The sequence below is a fragment of the Triticum dicoccoides genome, chromosome 3B, assembly GCF_002162155.2.
Source record: "Triticum dicoccoides isolate Atlit2015 ecotype Zavitan chromosome 3B, WEW_v2.0, whole genome shotgun sequence".
Lineage (NCBI taxonomy): Eukaryota > Viridiplantae > Streptophyta > Magnoliopsida > Poales > Poaceae > Triticum > Triticum dicoccoides.
In genome coordinates this window covers 48,227,189-48,240,047 of record NC_041385.1, presented here as the reverse complement: position 1 = coordinate 48,240,047, position 12,859 = coordinate 48,227,189, and positions in this window count along the sequence as shown.

Here is a 12,859-nt window from a genome sequence, read left to right as displayed (position 1 = left end):
TTATATATGGGGGCAGGGGGGCACCTGTAGACACACACGTTGATCTTTGTGATCATTCCTTAGCCGTGTGCGGTGCCCCCCTCCACCATATTCCACCTCGGTCATATCGTAGCAGTGCTTAGGTGAAGCCCTGCGTCGGTAGAACATCATCATAGTCACCACGCCGTCGTGCTGACGGAACTCATCCCCGACACCCTGCTGGATCGGAGTCCGGGGATCGTCATCGAGCTGAACGTGTGCTGAACTTGGAGGTGGCGTACGTTCGGTACTTGGATCGGTCGGATCGTGAAGACGTACGACTACATCAACCGCGTTGTCATAACGCTTCCGCTTTTGGTCTACGAGGGTACGTGGACAACACTCTCCCCTCTCGTTTCTATGCATTACCATGATCTTGCGTGTACGTAGGAAAATTTTGAAATTACTACGTTCCCAATCAGTGGTATCAGAGCCTTGGTTTTATGCGTTGATGTTATATGTACGAGTAGAACACAAGTGAGTTATGGGCGATACAAGTCATACTGCTTAGCAGCATGTCATACTTTGGTTCAGCGGTATTGTTGGATGAAGCGGTCCGGACCGACATTACGTGTACGCTTACGCGAGACTGGTTTTACCACCGTGCTTTGCACACAGGTGACTAGCAGGTGTCTGTTTCTCCAACTTTAGTTGAACCGAGTGTGGCTACGCCCGGTCCTTGCGAAGTTTAAACAACACTAACTTGACGAACTATCGTTGTGGTTTGATGCGTAGGTAAGAACGGTTCTTGCTCAGCCTGTAGCAGCCACGTAAAATTTGCAACAACAAAGTAGAGGACGTCTAACTTGTTTTTGCAGGGCATGTTGTGATGTGATATGGTCAAGACGTGATGCTATATTTTATTGTATGAAATGATCATGTTTTGTAACCGAAGATATCGGCAACTGGCAGGAGCCATATGGTTGTCGCTTTATTGTATGAAATGCAAACGCCCTGTAATTGCTTTACTTTATCACTAAGCGGTAGCGATAGTCGTAGAAGCAATAGATGGCATAACGACAATGATGCTACGATGGAGATCAAGGTGTCGCGCCGGTGATGATGGTGATCACGATGGTGCTTCGGAGATGGAGATCACAAGCACAAGATGATGATGGCCATATCATATCACTTATATTGATTGCATGTGATGTTTATCCTTTATGCATCTTATCTTGCTTTGATTGATGGTAGCATTTTAAGATGATCTCTCACTAAAATTATCAAGTAGTGTTCTCCCTGAGTATGCACCGTTGCCAAAGTTCGTCGTGCCGAGACACCACGTGATGATCGGGTGTGATAAGCTCTACGTCCATCTACAACGGGTGCAAGCCAGTTTTGCACACGCAGAATACTCAGGTTAAACTTGACGAGCCTAGCATATGCAGATATGGCCTCGGAACACGGAGACCGAAAGGTCGGGTGTGAATCATATAGTAGATATGATCAACATAGTGATGTTCACCATTGAAAACTACTCCGTGTCACGTGATGATCAGACATGGTTTAGTTGATTTGGATCACGTGATCACTTAGATGACTGGAGAGATGTCTGTCTAAGTGGGAGTTCTTAAGTAATATGATTAATTAAACTTCAATTTATCATGAACTTAGTCCTGGTAGTATTTTGCAAATTATGTTGTAGATCAATAGCTTGCGTTGTTGCTTTCATATGTTTATTTTGATATGTTCCTAGAGAAAATTTTATTGAAAGATGTTAGTAGCAATGATGCGGATTGGATCCGTGATCTGAGGTTTATCCTCATTGCTGCACAGAAGAATTATGTCCTTAATGCACCGCTAGGTGACAGACCTATTGTAGGAGCAGATGCAGACGTTATGAACGTTTGGCTAGCTCAATATGATGACTAATGGATAGTTTAGTGCACCATGCTTAACGGCTTAGAATCGGGACTCCAAAGACGTTTTGAACGTCATGGACCATATGAGATGTTCCAGGAGTTGAAGTTAATATTTCAAGCAAATACCCGAGTTGAGAGATATGAAGTCTCCAACAAGTTCTATGGCTAAAAGATGGAGGAGAATCGCTCAACTAGTGAGCATGTGCTCAGATTGTCTGGGTACTACAATCGCTTGAATCAAGTGGGAGTTAATCTTCTAGATAAGATAGTGATCGACAGAGTTCTCTAGTCACCATCACCAAGTTAGTAGAACTTTGTGATGAACTATAGTATGCAAGGGATGATGAAAACGATTCCCGAGCTCTTCGTGATGTTGAAATCGACGAAGGTAGAAATCAAGAAAGAGCATCAAGTGTTGATGGTTGACAAGAAAAGGGCAAAGGGAAAGAAAGGGGAACTTCAAGTAGAATGACAAGCAAGTTGTCACTCCCATGAAGAAGCCCAAAGCTGAACCAAAGCCTGAAACTGAGTGCTTACACTGCAAAGGAAATGGTCACTGGAAACGGAAATACCCTGAATATTTGGTGGATAAGAAGGATGGCAGAGTGAACAACGATATATTTGATATACAGGTTATTGATGTGTACCGTACTAGTGTTTATAGTAGCCCCTGAGTATTTGATACTTGTTCGGTTGCTAAAAATTAGTGACTCGAAACAGGAGGTACAGAATAAACAGAGACTAGTTGAGGGTGAAGTGACGATGAGTGTTGGAAGTAGTTCCAAGATTGATATGATCATCATCGCACACTCCCTATACTTTCGGGATTAGTGTTAAACCTAAATAAATGTTATTTGGCGTTTGCGTTGAGCATGAATATGATTTGATCATGTTTATTGCAATACGGTTATTCATTTAAAATCAGAGAATAATTGTTGTTTTGTTTACATGAATAAAACCTTCAAATGGTCATACACCCAATGAAAATAGTTTGTTGGATCTCAATCGCAGTGATACACATATTCATAATATTGATGCCAAAAGATGCAAAGTTAATAATGATAGTGCAACTTATTTGTGGCACTGCCGTTTGGGTCATATCGGTGTAAAGCGCATGAAGAAACTCCATAAAGATGGATTTTCGGAATCACTTGGTTATGAATCATTTGATGCTTGCGAACCGTGCCTTTTGGGCAAGATGACTAAAACTCCGTTCTCCGAAATAATGGAACGAGCTACTGACTTATTGGAAATAATACATATCGATGTATGCGATCTGATGAGTGTTAAGGCTCGCGGCGTGTATCGTTATTTTCTGACCTTCACAGATGATTTGAGCAGATATGGGTATATCTACTTGATGAAACATAAGTCTGAAACATTTGAAAAGTTCAAAGAATTTCAGAGTGAAGTGGAAAATCATCGTAAAAAGAAAAATAAAGTTTATACGATCTGATCGTGGAGACGAATATTTGAGTTACGAGTTTGGTCTTCATTTGAAACAATGTGAAATAGTTTCGCAACTCACGCCACCTGGAACACCACAATGTAATGGTGTGTCCGAACGTCGTAATCGTACTTTACTAGATATAGTGCGATCTATGATATCTCTTATCGGTTTACCACTATCGTTTTGGGGTTATGCATTAGAGACAGCTGCATTCACGTTTAATAGGGCACCATCTAAATCCGTTGAGACGACACCGTATGAACTATGGTTTAGCAGTAAACCTAAGCCATCGTTTATTAAAGTTTGGAGTTGCAATGCTTATATGAAAAAGGTTTTCAACCTGATAAGCTCGAACCCAAATCGGAGAAGTGCGTCTTCATAGAATACCCAAAGGAAACTGTTGGGTACACCTTCTATCACAGATCCGAAGGCAAAACATTCATTGCTAAGAATGGATCCTTTCTAGAGAAGGAGTTTCTCTCGAAAGAAGTGAGTGGGAGGAAAGTAGAGCTCAATAAGGTAATTGTACCTTCTCCCGAATTGGAAAGTAGTTCATCACAGAAATCAGTTCCAGTGACCACTACACCAATTAGTGAGGAAGCTAATGATATTGATCATGAAACTTCAGATCAAGTTACTACCGAACCTCGTAGGTCAACCAGAATAAGATCCGCACCAGAGTGGTAAGGTAATCATGTTCTGGAAGTCATGTTACTAGACCATGATGAACCTACGAACTATGAGGAAGCGATGATGAGCCCAGATTCCGGGAAATGGCTTGAGGCCATAAAATCTGAGATATGATCCATGTATGAGAACAAAGTATGGACTTTGATTGACTTGCTCGATGATCAGTAAGCCATGTTAAATAAATGGATCTTCAAGAGGAAGACGGAGACTGATAGTAGTGTTACTATCTAGTAAGCTCGACTTGTTGCGAAAGGTTTTCGACAAGTTCAAGGTGTTGAATACGATGAGATTTTCTCACTCGTATCGATGCTTAAGTCTGTCTGAATCATGTTAGCAATTGTCACATTTTATGAAATCTGGCAAATGGATGTCAAAACTGCATTCCTTAATGGATTTTTTTAAGAAGAGTTGTATATGATGCAACCAGAAGGTTTTGTTAATCCTAAAGGTGCTAACAAAATGTGTAAGCTCCAGCTATCCATCAATGGACTGGTGCAAGCATCTCGGAGTTGGAATATACGCTTTGATGAGTTGATCAAAGCATATGGTTTTATACAGACTTCTGGAAAGGCCTGTATTTACAAGAAAGTGAGTGGGAGCACTACAGCCTTTCTGATAAGTATATGTGAATGACATATTATTAATTGGAAATGATGTAGAATTTTCTGGAAAGCATAAAGGAGTGTTTAAAAGGAGTTTTTCAAAGAAAGACCTTGGTGAAGCTGCTTACACATTGAGCATCAAGATCTATATAGATAGATCAAGACGCTTGATAAGTTTTTTCAATGAGTACATACCTTGATAAGATTTTGAATTAGTTCAAAATGGAACAGTCAAAGAAGGAGTTCTTGCCTATGTTGCAAGGTGTGAAATTGAGTAAGACTCAAATCCCGACCACAACAGAAAATAGAAAGAGAATGAAAAGTCATTCCCTATGCCTCAGTCATAGGTTCTATAAAAGTATGTCATGCTATGGATCAGGCCTATCGTATACTCTGCCCTGGTTTGGCAAGGGAGTACAATAGTGATCTAGGAGTAGATCACTGGACATTGGTCAAAATTATCCTTAGTGGAATAAGGATATATTTCTCGATTATGGAGGTGAAAAAAGGTTCGTCGTAAAGGGTTACGTCGATGTAAGTTTTGGCACTGGTCCTGATGACTTTAAGTCTTAATCTGGATACATATTGAAAGTGGGAGCAATTAGCTAGAGTAGCTCCGTGCAGAGCATTGTAGACATAGAATATTTGCAAAATACATACGGCTCTGAATGTGACAGACCCGTTGACTAAGCTTTTCTCATGAGCAAAACATGATCACACCTTAGTACACTTTGGGTATTAATCACATAGCTATGCGAACTAGATTATTGACTCTAGTAAACCCTTTGGGTGTTGGTCACATGACGATGTGAACTATGGGTGTTAATCATATACAGATATGAATATTGGTGTTAAATCACATGGCAATGTGAACTAGATTATTGACTCTAGTGCAAGTGGGAGACTGAAGGAAATATGCCCTAGAGGCAATAATAAAATTATTATTTATTTCCTTATTTCACGATAAATGTTTATTATTCATGCTAGAATTGTATTAACCGGAAACATAATACATGTGTGAATACATAGACAAACATAGTGTCACTAGTATGCCTTTACTTGACTAGCTCGTGAATCAAAGATGGTTAAGTTTCCTAGCCATGGACAAAAGAGTTGTCATTTGATTAATGGGATCACATAATTAGGAGAATGATGTGATTGACTTGACCCATTCCATTAGCCTTAGCACTTGATCGTTTAGTATGTTGCTATTGCTTTCTTCATGACTTATACATGTTCCTATATATGACTATGAGATTATGCAACTCCCGTTTACCGGAGGAACACTTTGTGTGCTACCAAATTTCACAATGTAACTGGGTGATTATAAAGGAGCTCTACAGGTGTCTTCGAAGGTACTTGTTGAGTTGGCGTATTTCGAGATTAGGATTTGTCACTCCGATTGTCGGAGAGGTATCTCTGGGCCCTCTCGGTAATGCACATCACTATAAGCCTTGCAAGCAATGTGGCCAATGAGTTGGTTACGGAATGATGCATTACGTAGCGAGTAAAGAGACTTGCTGGTAACGAGATTGAACTAGGTATTGAGATACCGACGATCGAATCTCGGGCAAGTAACATACCGATGACAAAGGGAACACCGTATGTTGTTATGCGGCTTGACCGATAAAGATCTTCGTAGAATATGTAGGAGCCAATATGAGCATCCAGGTTCCGCTATTGGTTATTGACCGGAAACAGTTCTAGGTCATGTCTACATAGTTCTCGAACCCGTAGGGTCCGCACGCTTAACGTTACGATGACAATTTTATTATGAATTTATAAGTTTTGATGTACCGAAGGTTGTTCGGAGTCCCGGATGTGATCACGTACATGACGAGGAGTCTCGAAATGGTCGAGACATAAAGATTGATATATTGGACGACTATATTCGGACACCGGAAGTGTTCCGGGTGATTTCGGAGAAAATCGGAGTACCAGAGGGGTTACCGGAACCCCCCGGGGAAGTATTGGGCTTTAGTGGGCCTGAGGGGAGAGAGAGGGCAGCAGCCCAGGAGGTGGCGCGCCCCCTCCCATGGGGAGTCCGAATTGGACTAGGGGAGGGGGCGCGGCCCCTCTTTCCCTCTCCCTCTCCCTCTCTTTCCTTCCCCCTTCCCCCTTCCTAGTTGGACTAGGAAAGGGGAGTCCTACTCCCACTAGGAGGAGGACTCCCCCCTCCTTGGCGCGCCCCCTAGGGCTGGTCGGCCTCCCCCTTGCTCCTTTATATACGGGGGCAGGGGGGCACCTCTAGACACACAAGTTGATCTTCGTGATCGTTCCTTAGCCGTGTGCGGTGCTCCCCTCCACCATATTCCACCTCGGTCATATCATAGCAGTGCTTAGGCGAAGCCCTGCGTCGGTAGAACATCATCATCGTCACCACGCCGTCGTGCTGACGGAACTCATCCCCGACACCCTGCTGGATCGGAGTCCGGGGATCGTCATCGAGCTAAACGTGTGCTGAACTCGGAGGTGCCGTACATTCGGTACTTGGATCGGTCGGATCATGAAGACGTACGACTACATCAACCGCGTTGTCATAACACTTCTGCTTTCGGTCTACGAGGGTACATGGACAACACTCTCCCCTCTCGTTGCTATGCATCACCATGATCTTGCATGTATGTAGGAAAATTTTGAAATTACTACGTTCCCCATCAATACATCGGTATGTATTATTTCCAATAAGTTAGTAGCTCGTTCCATTGTTCCGGAGAATGGAGTTTTAGTCATCTTGCCCAAAAGGCACGGCTCGCAAGCATCAAATGATTCATAACCAAGTGATTCCGAAAATCCATCTTTATGGAGTTTCTTCTTGCCCTTTACACCGATATGATCCAAACGGCAGTGCCACAAATGAGTTGCACTATCATTATTAACTTTGTATCTTTTGGCATCAATATTATGAATATGTGTATCACTACGATCGAGATCCAACAAACCATTTTCATTGGGTGTATGACCATTGAAGGTCTTATTCATGTAAACAGAATAACAATTATTCTCTGACTTTAAATGAATAACTGTATCGCAATAAATATGATCAAATCATATTCATGCTCAAAGCAAACGCCAAATAACATTTATTTAGGTTTAGCACTAATCCAGAAAGTATAGGGAGTGTGCGATGATGATCATTTCAATCTTGGAACCACTTCCAACACACATCATCACTTCACCCCAAGGTTTTAAATTGCCGGCTATTGCGGCGCTATTTGCCGGCCATAGCGGCTAGAAGAGCTGGGGGCAACGCAATGCCTTTTTTTGCACTACAGGAACTGAACCGCAAAAAGCCGCAAAACACCAGTTGTAACCGCTATTTCCTGGATGATATTGCGCCGCTATATGAGTTTGGGCCACAAGGGAGTACGCTAACAATGGGAATTCTGGGCCTTTTCAGAATCACCGCACAGGCCCAAAGAGTAGCTACAAAATCAGCCGAGCGCTAACCCTAAGAAGCAAAACATCCGCTCCTCTTCCCCGATCTATATCTCTGGCGACGGCGGCACGGCGGTGAGCCTGCAACACGGATGCGAAGAAGAACTGCAGGACCATGTCTCAGCCGGAGTCAGAGATTCAGGGAGGCAAGTTTCCTAGTCTGTTTCCATTAGTTCATCTTCTATTATCTCAGATACTATCTCTTCTACTCGCATATGTAGATAGATTGTTCCAAGTAGAGGGATCATAAGTTTATCTTCCAATAGAAGAGAAACATATTCTATGTTTTACGTTCTGCAATCTAGCAAGTTTATGTTCCACCTCTCTTATTGATCTGAAAGCTAACAAGTAGCCAGTTATTATTTTCAATAGGTTATACATTGTAGGTACATTATCAATCAAATAAACCGTGGCCAATCTCCTCTGATTCAACAACAATTTACAATTTTAGATGTTTCTGAATCCAAGTAATTAATTGTGGCATATATCATCTGCTTCTTCCTTAATTAGGATAGATCAATTATCAATCAAATAGGACATCTGTAGCACTAGCACTGCAGGTTAATGAAATTATTTTGTACTTTTTCTGTAGGTGTTTCAGTAACCCAAACACAAGCAAGGCAAGCAGTAGTGTCCGATGACCCTGCATATGCGTACTGTTTTGCCCTAGATGTGAACAAGAAGTACCATTTGCAGTACAATTTTTGTGACAAGCTATTGAAAGGTGGAATTACTAGAATGAAGTATCATCTTGCTTGCATTACTGGCATCAATGCTGTTAAATGTAAGAAGGTTCCAGCTGATGTGAAGGAAGAGATTATTGCTTTTCTTACGAAGAAGAGTGGTGACAAGCAAAAGAAGAAGGATGAAGTGCAAAGGGTTCGATCTGCAATTAATATAGAGAACTCAGATGATGAAATGGGTAGTGGGGATGATTCTGACTTGAAGAGGAATGATGTTGTGTTGCTGAAGTCAACAAGAGGCAGTGGGACGAGTAACTCTGGAGCTGTGGTAGGTAGTGGCAGTACCACTATTGATAAGTTTTACAAGAAAACATCTATAGAAGAGTCTGTTCGCAATAATCAAAGGGGATTCAATGTTAGCCAGAAGGTCCAAACAAAGTTGTCAACTATGAAAAGAGAAGAGAAAAGGGACAGAGTTTGTGAGTATATTTGCCAGTTTTTCTATGAAGCTAGCATTCCTCACAACACTGTCACCCTCCCTAGCTTTGCTCATATGCTTGAGTCCATTGGACAGTTTGGTAAGGACTTGAGAGGGCCTAGTCCATATGAGATGAGTGGACCATTTTTGCAGAAGAGGAAACAGAAGGTGCTGGATGGATTCAAGAATCATAAGGAATCATGGGAGCTCACGGGTTGCACGGTTATGACTGATGCATGGACAGATAAGAAGGGCAGGGGAGTAATGAATTTAGTTGTGCACAGTGCTCATGGTGTTTGCTTCATTGATTCGGTGGACTGCTCCGGTGACAGAAAAGATGGCAAATACATATTTGACTTGGTGGACAAATGCATAGAAGATATAGGTGAAGAAAATGTTGTGCAAGTGGTGACTGATAATGCTAGTGTGAATGTAGCAGCAGCTAGTATGCTAACAGCAAAGAGACCATCCATATTTTGGAATGGATGTGCTGCTCACTGCCTAGATCTCATGTTGGAGGACCTTGGGAAGCTTGGACCAGTTGCAAAAACTATTTCAAGTGCAAGAGAAGTGACTAGCTTCTTGTATGCTCATACAAGGGTATTGGATTTGATGAGGAAATTTCTTGGGAAGGACTTGGTTCGCTCTGGTGTTACTCGGTTTGCCACTGCTTACTTAAATCTGAAAAGTTTGCTAGACAACAAGAAGGAGTTGACAAGGCTCTTCAGATCAGATGAGCTGAATGAACTAGGTTCATACTTGACAAAGGCAAAGGGGAAAAAAGCACTCAAAGTGGTGCGATCTGAAGTTTTTTGGAAACATGTTGACATGGCTGTTAATTTCTTCGAGCCAATGGCTAATGTGCTTCGCAGAATGGACAGTGATGTTCCTGCGATGGGTTTCTTCCATGGATTAATGCTTGAGGCAAAGAAACATATTGCTGTGAGGTTTGATAATGATGAGAGCAAGTACAAAGTTGCTTGGGACATCATTGATAAAAGGTGGGACAGCAAGCTCAAGACTCCTCTCCACTTGGCTGGCTACTATTTGAATCCTCAGTATTATTACCCAAACAAGTCAGAGATTGAGCATGATGGATCATTTAGAGCTGCTGTTATTACATGCATTTGCAAGATGATTGAGGATGAAGAAACCCAAGACATTGTAATTGAAGAACTCAACATGTATCAAGATCAGCAAGGATCTTTCGGCCATGAGATTGCTATAAGGCAAAGGAGAAACAAGAATTTTAATCCAGGTTAGTTATTGTAGCGAATATGATTGATGAATAAAATGATTCTGTTTCCATTTCTTTAACTATTAACTTGTATAATGTGCAGCAAAATGGTGGCTGAACCATGGCACCAGCACACCAAAGTTGAGAACTTTAGCATCTAGGATTCTTAATTTGACATGCAGCTCATCAGCTTGTGAGAGGAACAGGTCAGCTTTCGAAGAGGTAACAAATTATATGTTTGCAGTTTATACAATTGGGTTTTTTGTTTCCTACATTTGTTATAAGTATTTAATTTTTATGAACTTTTAGGTTCATACAAAGAAGCGCAATAGGCTGCTGCATGACAGGATGAGGGATCTTGTGTTTGTGAAATTCAACTCTAAACTAAGGAACAAGAGAGAGAACAAAAACAGAGATCCCATAGAGAAAGAAGTAGATGATGTTCTTGCTGATTATGACAATGGGTTCATCATTGGGAAAGAACCAACTGCAGAAGCTAATGAAGAACAAGAGAAAGCTCATGAAGATGCATCGGGAGAGGCACCAAACAGGGCATCATCATCACAGGGACAAGCCAAAAAGAAGAGGAGTTCTCGGCCTAGGAAGAAAATCAAGACCATGAGCCTGCAGTCCTTGATGGCTATGCGTGTTGAAACAATGCCGCAAGCTGCTGCTTCTTCTGAATCGGAGTCTGACAAGTCTCCTTCAGATTCTGGAGAAGAATAGAAGAGAATGCACCATTACCTTTATGGATTATTTATCTGCAAAACTTACTAGTTCATCTTTTTGAGGTACTCAATGCTCTGTTATATAGTCTGTCAGTCTGTGTCCAGTGTCGAACTATTTGCTTTGTCGCTTGAGACGGTCCAATGTCTACCGAACTATTTGCTTTGTCGCTTGAGACGATTGCTGAAAGTTGGCTTAATGGATGATCTTATGGTTCAGTTATTATGTTTCTTTTTGTCTCAACTATTTAATCGATGCTGAATTTCTGTAGTTTGACATGTATCTTGCACTTATTTTCGAAATTCTTGCATGTATTCAGCAAAACCGCTATTTGGCATAGCGGCAGCTATTGCTGGCAATAGCTGCTCATTGCTGCCGCTAGTGGGTGCCGCTTTTTTCAATAGCCGGCAATTTTAAACATTGCTTCACCCTCAACTAGTCTCTATTTATTCTGTAACTCCTATTTCGAGTTACTAATTTTTAGCAACCGAACAAGTATCAAATACTCAGGGGCTACTATAAACACTAGTAAGGTACACATCAATAACCTGTATATCAAATATACCCTTGTTCACTTTGCCATCCTTCTTATCCACCAAATATTCAGGGAATTTCTGCTTCCAGTGACCATTTCCTTTGCAGTTGAAGCACTCAGTTTCAGGCTTTAGTCTAGCTTTGGGCTTCTTCACGGAAGTAACAACTTGCTTGCCGTTCTACATGAAGTTCCCTTTCTATCCCTTTCGCCAAATCTTCACATCTACATTTTCTCCATTTGATCTTGATCAATAATTCACTTATAAAAATAGAATAGAATAGAAATATCAAGAGAAACACTCTTCTTTCCGAAGATCCATTTCAAGTGGGACATCGTTCATAGGGAGCTCACATCCAATGCGCCCTCTACTCTTCACTCTTCACTCTTGTGCTCGATATCCTCTTCAACAAGGATTTGCGGCTCCAATCCCTTTGTTTTTCCAAAGGTAAAAGATGGAACAGACCGAATCCAAGCCATATAATTGCTTGATGCTCAAGATTGCTTAGTTGGAAAAGAGTTTTCTACGTCGTTCAAACTAATGCTTGATTTATAATTCTATAACAAAAAAAAGAAACAATCAATTAATCTATCTCACCTATATTATGAAGCAGCTGATAGGCCTGATAGTGAAGTGAGCTTTGTGACTTTTAGTAGGGTTGTATCGTCCGTCTTCAACATTCATCCATAAGACTTATTTATTCGATTCATTGTATCTCGAACGGAGGTAAGTCCAACTTCCTCCTCTTTTCTTTCTTTTTGTTAGTGGCTTTCTCTTTTTAGAAGTCGAACTTTAGACTTGGCAAAAGTCCTATCCTTTCTTGTAGCAGAGCTACTTCCTAATTGATTGTATCATGCTCTTTCGGGTCGAGGCACCTCTAATGTAATCTTTGTCCAGAGGAAGGAGGACTTTCACAGAAAAACAAAAGCTGTATGCCAAAAAGAGCCAATGTGAATTTAGGTTCAAAAGGATCAATAGCACATGATGAAGTTCAAGTGTCTTCTCTTCAAGAGAATAGAGCATAATTGTAGGATTATATGGATATTAGTGCTTTAGTTCAATTCCCGAGGCACTCTTCAATGATTGAGGAGATTCCCGAGGCAGTCTTAGTGCTATCGTCAGGGTCACCAGCCTACTGTACC